Below are 14,661 nucleotides of genomic sequence, written 5' to 3' on the forward strand. Positions count from 1 at the left end.
CTCGACGGTTTAACAAAATCAGAGATGGATTAAGGATCATTTGTATATTATTTTATATGATTCCTGATTACCTAAGTACTTTAAGTTTAAATCGTACAGAGGATCAACACTTAACTCTGAAACGCCAATTACATTTATGGGCACTTTTAGATTTTGTTTTAGTTCTCAACTGAAACAAAACCATGCTGCTTAAACGTGTTCCTGTGTTACTGCTGCAATTTGTAGCACAAGCTAATTTTACCTTTGTGATACTTCGTTGGAGACAATTACTGTGTGAGCTCAATTATTTTAAATTCAAAACACATGTTTCAATAAGAAACAGAAGTTTGCTTCTCTTTCCTTCGTTCCAGTTGTGACCCACAAACACTTTATGCTGATTTAATGTGAGATATTCAGAACTGGGCAGTCAGGCTCACATACACGCACATGTGGCATGACAGAGGAGCGCTGTTGTCCCTCTGACTCTTTATCTTTAATGTTTCCACTCCTGATGACGTCAAATGCCAGGTCAGACTCATCGAGGTCCAGCAACACAGTATGAGTGTGCGTGTCTGCACTAAAGAACTGGACTCAGTGCAATATTTTCCATCCCTCTCGAGGCCATACTTTGTGTTATTATCTGAATATACTAGTGGCAGTTTGCTAAATGATGTGATTGTTTTTATAATCAGCTTAACATCACATTTCCAAAGCTCCTTTTCTCCACTTCTGGACACTGCAGTTCCCTTTCAGATTCCTACGATTGCTGCATCATTGACTATGATTGTAATGCAACTGTTTTCTAGGCACCTAAAAGGTTAAACCAGACACATTGTTATTTTTTTTGTGAAATTATAGATAAAATAAAGATTAAAAAATAAATTTAAAAAACCTTAGCAAGAACAAAAAAGTACATTCCCACTGGTACTCTTTAGGTTTTCATCAATGAATGTATAAAATTGCGTATATATTAAGAATATTATGGATAGAGTTTTGTCACAATGACAGATCAAATATGAATATTATAAATATATTAAATTCAATGCTTTATGGAAGTGATGGTTTAATGTTTATATTGATTTCTTCGTACAACATGTTTTGTGATGTTTTTATTTATTTTTCTAAATAAAAGTATGAATAAATCCTTCTGTGATGCAGGAGATTCTTCAGAAATGTCTTCATGGTTGTTTGTTTTTATTCCTTGAAGATTTTGGATCAAGCAGTAGATATATAATTCAGTTCTTTGTAAAGAATGCTGTCAACCAGTTTGTTTTCTGATCTTACAGTATTCTGCTCGTATTGTATTTTTAGCTACTGTGGATGTAGTTATTAGATCTATGAATAAATTCATCATGTTTCCGTATGACGGTGCGTTTAAAAGGTCTTGAGAACTTTGCAGGACATCCGCTTCCCGGAGCTGAAGCCACATAACAGGGCAGCAACACACGTGTAACAGTAATCCGTTACAGTACAGAAAAAAATATATATATTGTCCCGTTACTGGTATACTTGATAAAAAAAAGGGATTATTGAGTGGGATTACTTTTTAAAATCGAAAGCGATATACTATGAGGGGCGAAAAATGACAAATAATAAAAAAAAAAAAAAAAAAAAAATGAATAAACATATAAATGTAGAAATAAATGTAAAAATACATACATGTAGAAATCCACAAATACATGAATAAATACATAAATAAATAAATAGACAAAGACAAGTTAAAAATGTAATTAACCTTTTTCATGACAAAACATATTTATTCATTTATGCATTTATATGTGTGTTTATTTATTTATGCATTTACATATTTATACATGTATTTCTTTATTCATTCGTGTATTTATTTATTTTTATATTCATTTGTTGTTTTGTGATTTTTCGTCCCTAATAATATAACAATGAAGCTGTCCTATGCGCCATGCACACGCTTTGTGACACTTCACAGCACTTTATGCCACAACATCACAACAAACCAACACGTGAAAGGACCCCGTGTTGTCATGGATACCACCGGCGCTGCTCGTAGTTCTGACCGGTGGCGGGGAGAAGATTGCCTTCACTGGCTGGAAACTCCGGCACAATACAATGCAAACTATGCCTTCCAGCAGTATAAGTGCTGTCAGTATCCAGGGATTCAACGTCCAATTTAAAGAAGCGTCTGCTGGTACGAAGACACACCACTGACTTTTACTGAAGTACAGGTGAACCCAGTATGTTACAGTTTGGATAGTTTACTGACTCGAGAGTAAGCTGTCAACACTGCTACTTGTGCTGTACTGTTTTGTAACATTTTCTCCATCCATCCATTTTCCACCGCTTATCCGTTCCCGGGTCGCGGGGGCAGCAGCCTTAACAGAGATGCCCAGACTTCCCTCACCCTAGACTCTTCCTCCAGCTCTTCCGAGGGGAGTCCGAGACGTTCCCAGGCCAACCGAGAGACATAGTCTCTCCAGCGTGTCCTGGGTCTTCCCGGGGTCTCCTCCCGGTGGGACATGCCTGGAACACCTCCCTAGGGAGGCGTCCAGGAGGATCCGGTACAGATGCCCAAGCCACCTCAGCTGACTCCTCTCAATGTGAAGGAGCAGTGGCTCGACTCCGAGCTCCTCCCGGGTGACCGAACTCCTCACCCTATCTCTAAGGGAGCGTCCAGCCACCCTGCGGAGGAAACTCATCTCGGCCGCTTGTATCCACGATCTTATCCTTTCAGTCATTACCCAAAGTTCATGACCATAGGTGAGGGTGGGCGCGTAGATTGACCGGTAAATCGAGAGCTTCGCCTTTCGACTCAGCTCTTTCTTCACCACGACGGTCCAGTACACCGACCGCATAACTGCGGACGCTGCACCGATCCGTCTGTCAATCTCATGCTCCATCTTTCCCTCACTGGTGAAAAAGACCCCTAGATACTTGAACTCCTCCACCTGAGGCAGGACTTCTCCACCCACCCTGAGAAGGCACGCCACCCTTTCCCGGTGGAGAACCATGGCCTCGGTTTTGGAGGTGCTGATTCTCATCCCTGCCGCGCTGCACTCGGCTTCAAACCGGTCCCGGCCCGATGAAGCCAACAGGACAACATCATCCGCAAAAAGCAGAGATGAAATCCTGTGGTTCCCAAACTGGATGCCCTCCGGCCCCTGACTACGCCTAGAAATCCTGTCTATAAAAATTATGAACAGAACCGGTGACAAAGGGCAGCCCTGCCGAAGTCCAACATGCACTGGGAACAAGTCTGACCTACTGCCGGCAATGCGAACCAAACTCCTGCTCCGATCATATAGAGACCGGACAGCCCTTAACAGAAGGCCCCAGATCCACAGAATGGCACGAGGGACACGGTCAAATGCCCTCTCCAGATCCACAAAGCACATGTGGACTGGTTGGGCAAATTCCCATGAACCCTCAAGCACCCTGGGGAGGGTATAAAGCTGACCCGTGTTCCACGACCGGGACAAAAACCGCATTGTTTCTCCTGAATCCGAGGTTCGACTATCGGCCGTATTCTCCTCTCCAGTACCCTGGCATAGACTTTCCGGGGGAGGCTGAGAAGTGTGATCCCCCTGTAGTTGGAACACACTCTCCGGTCCCCCTTTTTAAAAAGAGGGACCACCACCCCGGTTTGCCACTCCAGCGGCACTGTCCCCTTCTTCCATGTAATGTCGCAGAGGCGTGTCAAGACAGCCCTAGGACATCCAGAGACTTGAGGTACTCAGGGCGAATCTCATCCACCCCCGGTGCCCTGCCACTGAGGAGCTTACGAACTACCTCAGTGACCTCGGCTTGGGTGTTGGATGAGCACATCCCTGAGTCCACACTCTCAGCTTCCTCAATGGAAGGCATGTCAGTTGGATTGAGGAAATCCTTGAAGTATTCCTTCCACCGTCTGACGGTATCCCCAGTCAAGGTCAACAGTTCCCCCCCTGCACCGTAAACAGTGCCGGCAGAGTACTGCTTCCCCTTTCTGAGGCGCTGAACGGTTCGCCAGAATTTCCTCGGGGCCGACCGAAAGTCTCCTTCCATGGCCTCCCGAACTCCTCCCAGATCCAAGTTTTTGCCTCCAGGACTGCCCTGCTTGCTTGGCCTGCCGGTACCTATCTACTGCGTCAGGAGTCCCACAGGCTAACATAGCGTAGGACTCCTTCAGTCTGACGGCATCCCTTACTTCTGGTGTCCACCACCGGGTTCTGGGATTGCCGCCACGACAGGCACCAGAGACATTGTGTCCACAACTTCGAGCTGCCGCGTCAACAATGGAGGCAGAGAACATGGTCCACTCGGACTCAATGTCCCCAGCCTCCCTCGGAATTTGTGAGAAGTTCTCTCGGAGAGGAGAGTTGAAGAGTTGAAGACATCCCTGCCCCCCTGCCCACCACCCTTCCTGCGGGTGGTGGGCCTACAGGAAGGCGGGCCCACCCGTCACCATTTCGGGCTGCGCCCAACCGGGTCCAATGAGCAAAGACCTGGCCACCAGGTGCTCGCCTTGGAGCCCCAACCCCAGGCCTGGCTCCAGGGAGGGGCCCCGGTGATGCCAATCCGGGTGACATAACGGTCCTTGATTTCTTCTTTTCCATGAGTAGGTTTTGAACCGCTCTTAGTCTGGCCCATCACCCAGGACCTGTTTGCCATGGGAGACCCTACCAGTGGCGTACTGCCCCGGACAATATGGCTCCTAGGATCATTCGGGGAAACACAAACCCCTCCACCACAATAAGGTGGTGGTTCAAGGAGCATTTTCTCAGTTATACTTGTTGGACCACCGTCATGTGATCCTGTGAACTCTGAACTCTTATGAATGTTTATGAACATTTGCAAATATGTGAAATTCGACTTTAAAGCTGGCTCAATCCTCAGTCTGAAATCAGCTTCGAATGCCCCCTAAAATGGCCGCTTTGTAAGGACTTCAAAGCCCAGCGTGCCTTGGAGGTGTGAACAAAAGGTGGTGCCTGAAGCGGCGCACGTCCAGAAAACTGCGATCTGCCGGCGGGCTTTGATGACGTCACCGGTCCCGGCGCTTAAAAGTGATGGGACCCCAAAAATCTCTCTCTTTCAGCTCTTCACCTCGCGCCTGGATCAGGATCCTACCTGGGGATCGTAAGGACCAGCTGCGGCCCCGGAGCGCTGCAGCTCTCCCGGCTCTCTCTCTCTCTCTCACTAACTTTTTCTCTGTTCTGAGTCCCTTTCACCAGGAGGACCTCATCCTCCGGCCAGCATGCCCATACCAGCCTGAGAAGCTAGATCCTCCTGCGTCCGTGAGCCCGTGCCTCGGTGATGAAACGGGAGCGGCACTTTATGATAGTGGACTGACCCGTGTGCCTGGACGCCGCATGAGAGGCTCCGTAGATCCGGAGAGATCGCCCCGGCTGTTGCACGCTGCAAAACTGTCTTCATATTTCAAAGTTAGAAGTAGAAGAGGGGCCGAGCGGCCGCTCGCTACCGGAGGATCCCGGCAGGAGCGATCAGCTGTGGGATCACCGCATGGTGGAGCCGAACCGAGCCGGGCTCTCCCAACAACTGGAAAAGCTTGCAGACCCGGAACCAAAGGAGGCGTGAGGCTGTATTGTTGGCCAATTAGTCAGTTTAATTTATAGCGGTTTAGAGCTACATTTGTGTTTAATGTTAAGTTACTGTATGCATATTACTGTGTAACGCCGGCAACTACCGGCATTACTGTTGTTTGTGTAATTTTGTGGCGCCGTTTCGCCAGTTATCCGTGGGTTTAAATAGTGTGTCCGCCATCCTGTCTTATTGCACGTGGTGTGACGGGGCGCAGCCATCTTTGTCGGCCACGTGCAGCCACGTTGTTTTGAGACACAGATGATCGGAAGATTTGCATCACATGTTTTATTGTTTTGATTTCTTTTCCTTTATGTAGTTAACGTTTTATTCTTGTTGTTTTTCTTTATAGTTAACGTTTTGTGTTTTTATTGTAGTGAGCCATCGGAATTTATCCAAGGTGTCGCTTTGGCTTGACATCTAGTGTAAATAAATTCTGGTTGATTTTAATGAGAGAAGTTGTTTGTGTTGTTTTGCACACGTTTTGTCACAATGGCTGATTTGCCAGAGCCAGTGCCGAACTTACAACTGCCTTCAATATTGTTCTGCAGAAATAATAGCCTTTACTATTATTCTGGTAGAATAATCCATATTTTGAGACTGATTCTGCTGTTAAAGTTATCATTTTCCTGGAAATCCAGGTGGTGCCCCGTCTTGATTAAGTCATTTTGATGATTCAATTTGATAAGTAATCTACTTTATTAATTATGAATAATTGTTGAAGGACAATTATTAATAACTCTTGATAACTGAAACAGCGCCACCTCTGTGGCACAACATACTAAAAGAGAATTTTGTGTATATTGTGTAAACGATTTGTAAATACACTGAGCAGATCACACATCTTGTAACTCCCTCCAAGCACGGCAAACACAAGTGGTTTCTTGAAAGGATTTAATGAAGGCAATCTTCATTACTCCTCCATTTCACCTCCACTACACCTCCATTACATCGTGAAACTAAAACAAAACATATAGCAAATATGTTAGATTACTTATCTTAACAGCATCATCAAATCAGAAATATGCTACGTAATGTCAGGTTACAGACCATGAGGTTAACAATACAATTACAGAGAACATGTTGTAATGTTTGCAAATGTAGACTAAATTTGTAGTAATATAAATTTATAACTGTTACAATGTAAACCTCACTTTAGTACGTTCATAAAATCGCCCTTTTACTTGGTTCACCAACTTGGTAAGTGTCCAAGCTCCTTATGGCTTCTTATGAGATGTAGCTCCTTTGCAATCTTCTTGCCTTTATTTGTGTGTTTGAAATGTGAAGTCAGCTTAGCTTTCACTTGTCACCGTAGTCCACGCACCGCCGCATAGCCATGAAGAGCGATCAAATGGACTCTGGCGCCACCTTCCTTTACACTTGCGTTGAAACAGTGTCGAGTTTCACTGCAAAAGGCTGGATTATGGTTCTGCGCTACACCAACGCAGAGCACACGCCGCTGCCGTGACGCCGTCATGAATCCTTCGGACTTCTCCGTCACTCCATTTCGCCGCGGTGCAATACCCCCCGCGACCGCTAGGGGGGTGCGATCTTTCCTGAATGGTTTATCCGACTTTTCCGGCCACAGTGAATCAAAGAGATAAGGATAACGATTGTGCAAAAAACCAAAACAAAATAAATCACACATACACGAAGAAAAGAGCACTGAAAGTTCGAGACTGCTTCACGAACCGGAACCCGGAAATGCGTTGCTACCAAGCGAACCAATCACAGCCCCCTCGGTCTGCGTCAGTCTGCGACCTCTCGACGCATAGTTACAATCTGTGGGAGGTGCGCGTCAGGCACGGCGTGGGGTGCGCGACGCGACGCAACCTGCGGCGTAGGCTCGCCGTCGATTTAACGCGGAACCATAATTCAGACTTAACTCCCTCCAAGCACAGCAAACACAAGTGGTTTCTTGAACTGATTTAATCAAGGCAATCTTCATTACTCCTCCATTTCACCTCCATTACACCTCCATTACACCGTGAAACTAAAACAAAACATATAGCAAATATGTTAGATTAGTTATCTTAACAGCATCATCAAATCAGAAATATGCAACGTAATGTCAGGTTACAGACCATGAGGTTAACAATACAATTACAGAGAAAAATAAAGACATGTAAAAATACCTTGTTGGCTGCATGCACAAGAGGGAATTAAGAGTCCTTTGAACGTGGTGAGGTTGTGGAGCTTATCCTTGGAACTTGGGTGATAAGCTAACTTTGTTATAACCAGTAATCAACTATCATGACCGCGAGGTAACATGACAGACCATCCATCATCCTTGTTGTTTGGAGAAGAAACAGGAAGTTAACAGCCAGAAGAGGTAAGTCCCAAACAACGCGAGACTTGAAACCACAGCACAATCACGAAAATAGTCCCAAATAAACGAAATACGTTTTCTTCAAATTACAAATGAAATGATAATGTTAATGAATTATATGCACCTTTACATGAATCTTATGAACGCATTTACACATCTTCTCTCTTGGCTTTATTTACCTGTTTGCACTTGAAATAATCCAAAAGCAACTAAAAGTAATCTGGTATATGACTTTTTTATTGTAGTACTTAGAGTAAGTTACTGATTACATTTTTAGTAGGTAACTTGTAATTGTACCAGGTTACATTTGTAAAGTACCCCTCCCGACCCCCTACCACAGCACTGTCAGGTGCCCCCCCCACTCCTCGCACAGCCATCCAGACAGGTCCAGCCGGAGTGGGTGCTGTTCACCACCCCTCTGCATCCACTGGCCCAGCAGCACTGAGTGATACTTGATAATATATCATTATAATTAATGTAATTATTTATTCAGTGGTGCTGCACATAAAGTCAGGATAGAAGAGGGTTGGCATAAAAATAATTGACGAAAGAAAATGTCATATTTCTACACATATTTTGGGTGTTTTTCAGTCCCCTTTCTTATCTCCCATTATTCTTTTCGTCCACAGGATCAAACTTATATATAAATGGAAAATCATGCAATGAAGCAATGATGTCACGGAGCAATGTAGAGGGTGTATCATTATAATTTTTTGGGAGTATTATAATAAAGATTACAAAACAATTTTGGAGGTGAACTGTGTTTCTAAATCATACACATTATTTAGTGTTTATGATGATCATTTTATTGATTTATCATCAAACGTAAGATGACCAAAAATCTGAAAAATGAATAATGTTATTCCTACAAGTTTAGGAAATTAGGTGCGTGCAGTAGATTGACCTACAATACATTGTGTAAAATAAGTAATTCCACTCTATCAAATGTATTTTGTTCATGAAGAGGGACAATATTTCGGAGGTCTTTGACTGGGATTTTACTAACTTGTGTTTACAATGTCAGCGTATGTTAGGTCAAAACGTTTTTTGAATGAAAAAAAATGAAAAGTTAAAAAAAATGTGAGAGAAACACAGAGCACCTGGCGAAAACTAACACAACACAGAGGGCACACTAAGCAGCAGTCACAAGCTTGTCCAAACATTTAACTGCTACTGTTTGTGAAAACTACACCACTGCGCTGCCCTTTGACCTGTTACAGTACGCCGTTTCTATTCCTGAGTTTGTATCTGTCGCTCAGATAACTGTGCGGTGAGCTCAGCCAACTTAAGATCAAGACTTCCTATCAGCTTGTTCTTTTCTCTTAGTTTGGAGGTCAGTTCACTCACACGATGCTTCTTTTCTTGTAATCCCCCTTGTCAAGTTTTTTTTATCTTATCCAAGTATGCAATGTACAGCTCTGCATATTTTAACGACTTTGCTTCCATCTTAATGAACTGTTGCAAATCTGCAGTCATGTCTTTATAGTCTCTGAGGTCCTGTTCACAGGTTTGTCTAAGTAGGATTTCTTCATTCAAAGTACCTTTGAACTTTTCAAGATCTTCCCTGACTGTTTGAGAGCATTTCTGTGCAGACACTTTCTCTTTTCTTTCCTTATGTAGAAGAAAGCTATACACCTGTAGCCTGTTTTTTTAATAATCTCCAACTCCTTTCTCAGGTTGGAAATCTCCCCATCAGTTTCTGGTCGGGGGAAGTTGTCCTGGGATTCCTGCTCATTTCCAAAACTGGGAGACGGAGCTTGTGTTACCTCATCACTGTCTTGTCTCAGGTGATTGATCTGTCCATTTTTTAAATTGTAATCTTCTAACTGAGCACTGAGCTCACCAACCTTAATATTAAGATTTTGTATCAACTCGTCCTTTTCTCTTGGATAATGGATGGATGGATAGATAATGGATGGATGGAGTGGCCCTGTGATGGACTGGTGACCTGTCCAGGGTGTAACCCCTGCCTCTCACCTGTAATGAGCTGGGATAGGCTCCAGCAGACCCCCGTGACCCTGCAAAGGATAAAGCGGGTATAGATAATGGATGGATGGATGGATCGTCCTTTTCTCTTAGTCCGGAGGTGAGTTCAAATGCACGTTTCTTCTCTTCTTGTAACCCCACTATCAAGTTTTCTATCTCACGGCGGGATGACATGCAGAGGTCTAGATATCTGGTCTTCTTCTCTATGTCTGTCCCGATGGTATGTTGCAAATTTGCAATCGTGTCTTGACGATGACTGAGCTCCTGTTGACAGGTTTGCCTCAAGGTGGTTTCTTCTTTCCAAGTATCTTTCAACTTTTCAAGATCTTTTGAGTATATTTCGCAGTTTCTCAGTGCTTCCAGTATCTCATTTCTTACCTTAACTAGAAGAAGATGCTTTTTTTGCAGCCTTTTCTTCATAGCATCTACGTTGTAGGTCAGGCACCAGACCTCCACAGAACTTGAGGATGGAGGTTTAAAAGGATTTCTCCTTTCTTCCTGCGTCTATCCTGCTTTTTTCCCTCAATGACCAGCTCAGAGGCCCAGTCTGGTTCTGAACTCTCTGTTTTTGCAACCTCTGGATCCTCGTGAATTGTGGTCAGCCTGAAATTCTCTGCCTCCAAACCTTCACTGAGGACATGTTGTTGGTGCTTTGAGGAGTCATTTGGTTTGGAGACCCTTTCAGTCTGAAAGGAGGGGTCAACATTTTACACCCCTCATCTTATGCTGTCATTACTGTAGGTCAGACGCCTTTAAAATTAATTCATCATACTTTTTCCATGTTTTCTTTGAATTTTGGAAGAAACCACTGGCCTCTTGGAGCTTTTCGGATATTAACACCATTGAAATTCACAATTTTCCCTCATCACAGCCAACCATAGGAAGTTTTTCTTCTCTTTCACATTCTTGTGAAGTGTCTCCCGACTAACTCGAGCAGAATGACCTGGTGGAAAAATTCACTATCTTTGGAACAGATCTTTTCCCAGAAGTCTTTATGTGGCATAATCTGCTCGTAATGAATTTTGCCATTTGTCCACAAAACAAAATCTGCATAACTGGCGTCACATACAAACAACCTGCACTTGATAATAGTAGTTGTGGTTGTGGTTGAGTTTGTATGTTGTGCCATTGTCCTCTGAAATCAGGCAGTTATGCTGGATTGGATCATCTGTACAGTATGGACATTTAATTTCTAGAACACCAGGCCGACAACATTTACACATAATAACAGCATCAGGTGTGGAACCAAATTCTGGATACCGTGGGTTGATGACCAAACCAGAGTTGCATACACACAGATCCTGATGAAAGTGTCCTGCATGGTCTTGATAGTGCTGGCGTGCAGCTGATTCTTGTGCACATCCCCATTCTGTAGCAGCAGATGTGAATTTTGTCTAATCAGGATAGCAGATCTTCTGGATCCGGCTGATAGATGGCCGGTGCAGAGATGTTTGGCAAGCTGTCTTCATAACCGATGCTGAGATGCAGCCAGCACGGGAAGTGTACCACAAGTTACACTTCAATGTTTTTTTTTGTGGTAGCTTCAACTGCTTGGGCCTCTTAACTCGCAATTTTTATGTCCAGGGTCTGGCAGCGGTCATGCAAAGCTGGTTTGTCCATGCTGCAGCACACTGCAGATCCGTGAGTGGCTTTAGAAACTGTGGGTTAGTGATTTGAGGTATGAACTGTGTTGAATGGTGCAGACACAGTGAGGATAGCTGGTTTCCTATGTTTGTTTTTTCAGGTGTTATCGAGGACTTTTGTAGACGTTAACGTCTCAGCACTGATCGTTCTCAGCTCGTGCTGCCGCGGAACCCTCCCTCATACCGCAGCACTCTCAGGTGGCCCGGTCCTCCCACAGCCGCTCACAGTTCCAGCCAGACTGCAAATGAATCGCTCATTCGCAAAGCCGCTGCTGGCTGATCCTGCACTGGCCCAGGGACTGATATTTGATAATATATCTTTATGATTAATGTGATTATTATCATAATTATTCAGTGGTGCTGCACATACAGTCAGGATTGAGGACGGTTGGAATTGTGGGATTAAACTAAATTAATATATATTGTAGTAGTGGAATAGAGGCACATTCTCCAAAGTAGGGCTGGGCGATATATCGAGATTTTAATATATATCGATATATTTTCAAACGTGATATGGTACGAGACAATATCGTTTATATCGATTTAAAAAAAAAAATGTTTTTTTTTTTTTTGCACAACTGTCAACCTCAGTGGAAAAGTCTGCCTGTTACTGTCTACATTGTATTAATTGCACAGTGTATTTTAATTTAATTGTTATGCAGGAAAGGGATATTTGTTTTATTTTATTCAAGAAGCATTTTTATTCTATATATGCAGGCAGTTTATTTTTGTTTCATTTGTTTTATACATTTTGATATTGTGCAGACCTCTGTTAATAAAGGAACCTGGTTGACATTTGGCACGAGGCTTTGTATTAAAACTGACTGTTTTTTTAAGGGTTTGCCTCAGAAAAAAATGAAGCTAACAGAGATGCTATGCTATAATGCTTTGGGGGAAACGCCAATTATGGCACAGAAAAAATATCGATATATATCGAGTATCGCCATTCAGCTAGAAAATATCGAGATATGACTTTTGGTCCATATCGCCCAGCCCTACTCCAAAGCCTATGCTAGTTCTTGCATCGTTATATTTGCAGTTATAAAACATTTCAAAATAAACAGTCTTTCAGATAAAAGGCTTTTTTGCCACTTATCTCTTTTAATTCTGAGGTTTTCCCCGAGGTAATGAAAAAATATTGTCTCGTTCTCTAGATCCTTTCAGAGGGAAAATCATCAGTCTGAACGGAGGAGTTGATTGTTGAAACAATCATCAGTTGTTGTGCTTTTTCTGTAGCAGAGAACTCCTGTACATTGTTTCCAGTCTCTGATTCCTTTCATCAACTAGAAGAAAACTATATTTTTGTAGCCTGTTTCTCATGATCTCCAGCTGATTTCTCAGGTAGTAAATCTCCTCATCAGCCTCTGATGGGGGAAAGTTGTTCTGTGTTTTCTCTCACATGGGCTGCTTGTGGTGGGAGACCCCCCTCCTCTTTCCTAGTGTCATCCCTTTCTTAAGGAAAGGGCTGCGCTGATCTTTTTGGCTGCGTCCTCAGGCACCTGTCTACCCAAGTCTTATGTACTTTGTTTTATTTGTTCTCTTGGACAGGCTGTACTGGAATTAATTGCTCTTCTAGGATAAATAAAGTTTATTGACTTGAATAGTTTAATAGCTTGTAGAGCCACCTTTAGTAGCAATAACTTCAGGTAGGCATTTCCTGTATAACATCATCGTCTCTTTCGCACAAACTAGTTGGCTAGGGTTCAGAAAAACATGCTGAGAGTGGTCTCTGAAGAGTCGTCCACGTGTTAAGAATGCAGTTTTTTTGCATAAAGAGTCAACGAAAGCTGCAAGTGTGGCACAGCTAAATTAAAATATAAACTTAAAAAATGACACCAACAAAAAAAAAACCCCGACATCATAACTCACAACATAAATCACAAGTCGGGGAGAATCCTGCAGCAGCTATCAGATTACTGCTGCTTTACTGCTTATGCTGACTGTGCTGCTAAGATTATCTCCTCACATCTAGGACTATTTGATTTTCGAAACTCCTGTGAGCTTTTAAGCCTAATGTCCGACAATAGTCAAGGAAGGTAACGATGGTAACGTCTATATTCCTTAAAATCCCTGTAACTTTTTACAAGGAAACAGGAGCTATTTCCTATTTTAGTCGTGCAACACATGAAAAACATCATAAAGTGTGGAGTCCAAACGGTTCACGCCAGGGAATGTTTTGGGGACACCTGCTTGGGAGCTTGTCCATGCCGCTATCGGGTCAAACGTTGGCTAGGATGCACGCAGACGCAGGCAAAGAACGTCAGTCAATGTTCAGATCAAACATCAGGATGAGGAAAACGTATGAACTCAGTAACTTTGACCAACTCGTAGGATGGCCGGGTCACAATTTAGCCTCCGCAGCACGAACCCATGGAGCTGAATCTGCAGCTGACAGATGTGCAGAAGTTATATAATATAATATTATGCAACCACTCAGACATGGGGCAGAACTTGAAAGGAGTGCGTCTTGAAAGTGAAGAAGGAGGAGGAGGACGTATAACTGATGTATTACTCTTAGTTAAAGGAGCTTGAGGCTCCTTTTAAGAAATGAGACTCTCTAGCACCACCCTTCACCACGATGGCCGTCGGGGGTACTGCAGCCAACAGTGAAGCCGGCACGGGAGAACGGGGAGAACGTGCATGCAGCGTCATGTGACGTCACATCCACAGGACAGCGCGGGAAATTCGGGACCGAATTGCAGCACATTTTGCAGCACACAGCCTGTTCAAGGCAAAGGAGAGATACACTAGAGGGCTAATTCTTTTGGGTTTGGAACGCTTCATCTGACATTATTACTAGAAAACTTAAAATGTATACAGATTTTTTTCATAAATCTTGCCACAATCCGGCCTCAAGCTCCTTTAAGTGTTAGCTTCGTAAAGTACCGCAACAAAAGTACCTGGACGTTCTGCGTGACCACAGTTTGACATTAAGAAATAATATCATTCACTTCTTGTTGAGAGTTAGATGGAAAAAGTGATGATGCTTTCAGAAAATTGAAAAATCCTTTTTTACCGTTACATTTCCTCACATCTTTTCAGTTTTGACGCGTTTGTAACAAATTTCGATATAAAGATTTGATATTAAAAAATATTAATCAGCATCTGCTGTATGTGTTCATTTAACTTTAACAGCTGTGCTGGCTGCTAATTAAAATGCTCCACATGACACTC

The sequence above is a fragment of the Cololabis saira genome, chromosome 19, assembly GCF_033807715.1.
Source record: "Cololabis saira isolate AMF1-May2022 chromosome 19, fColSai1.1, whole genome shotgun sequence".
In the NCBI taxonomy this organism is placed as follows: domain Eukaryota; kingdom Metazoa; phylum Chordata; class Actinopteri; order Beloniformes; family Belonidae; genus Cololabis; species Cololabis saira.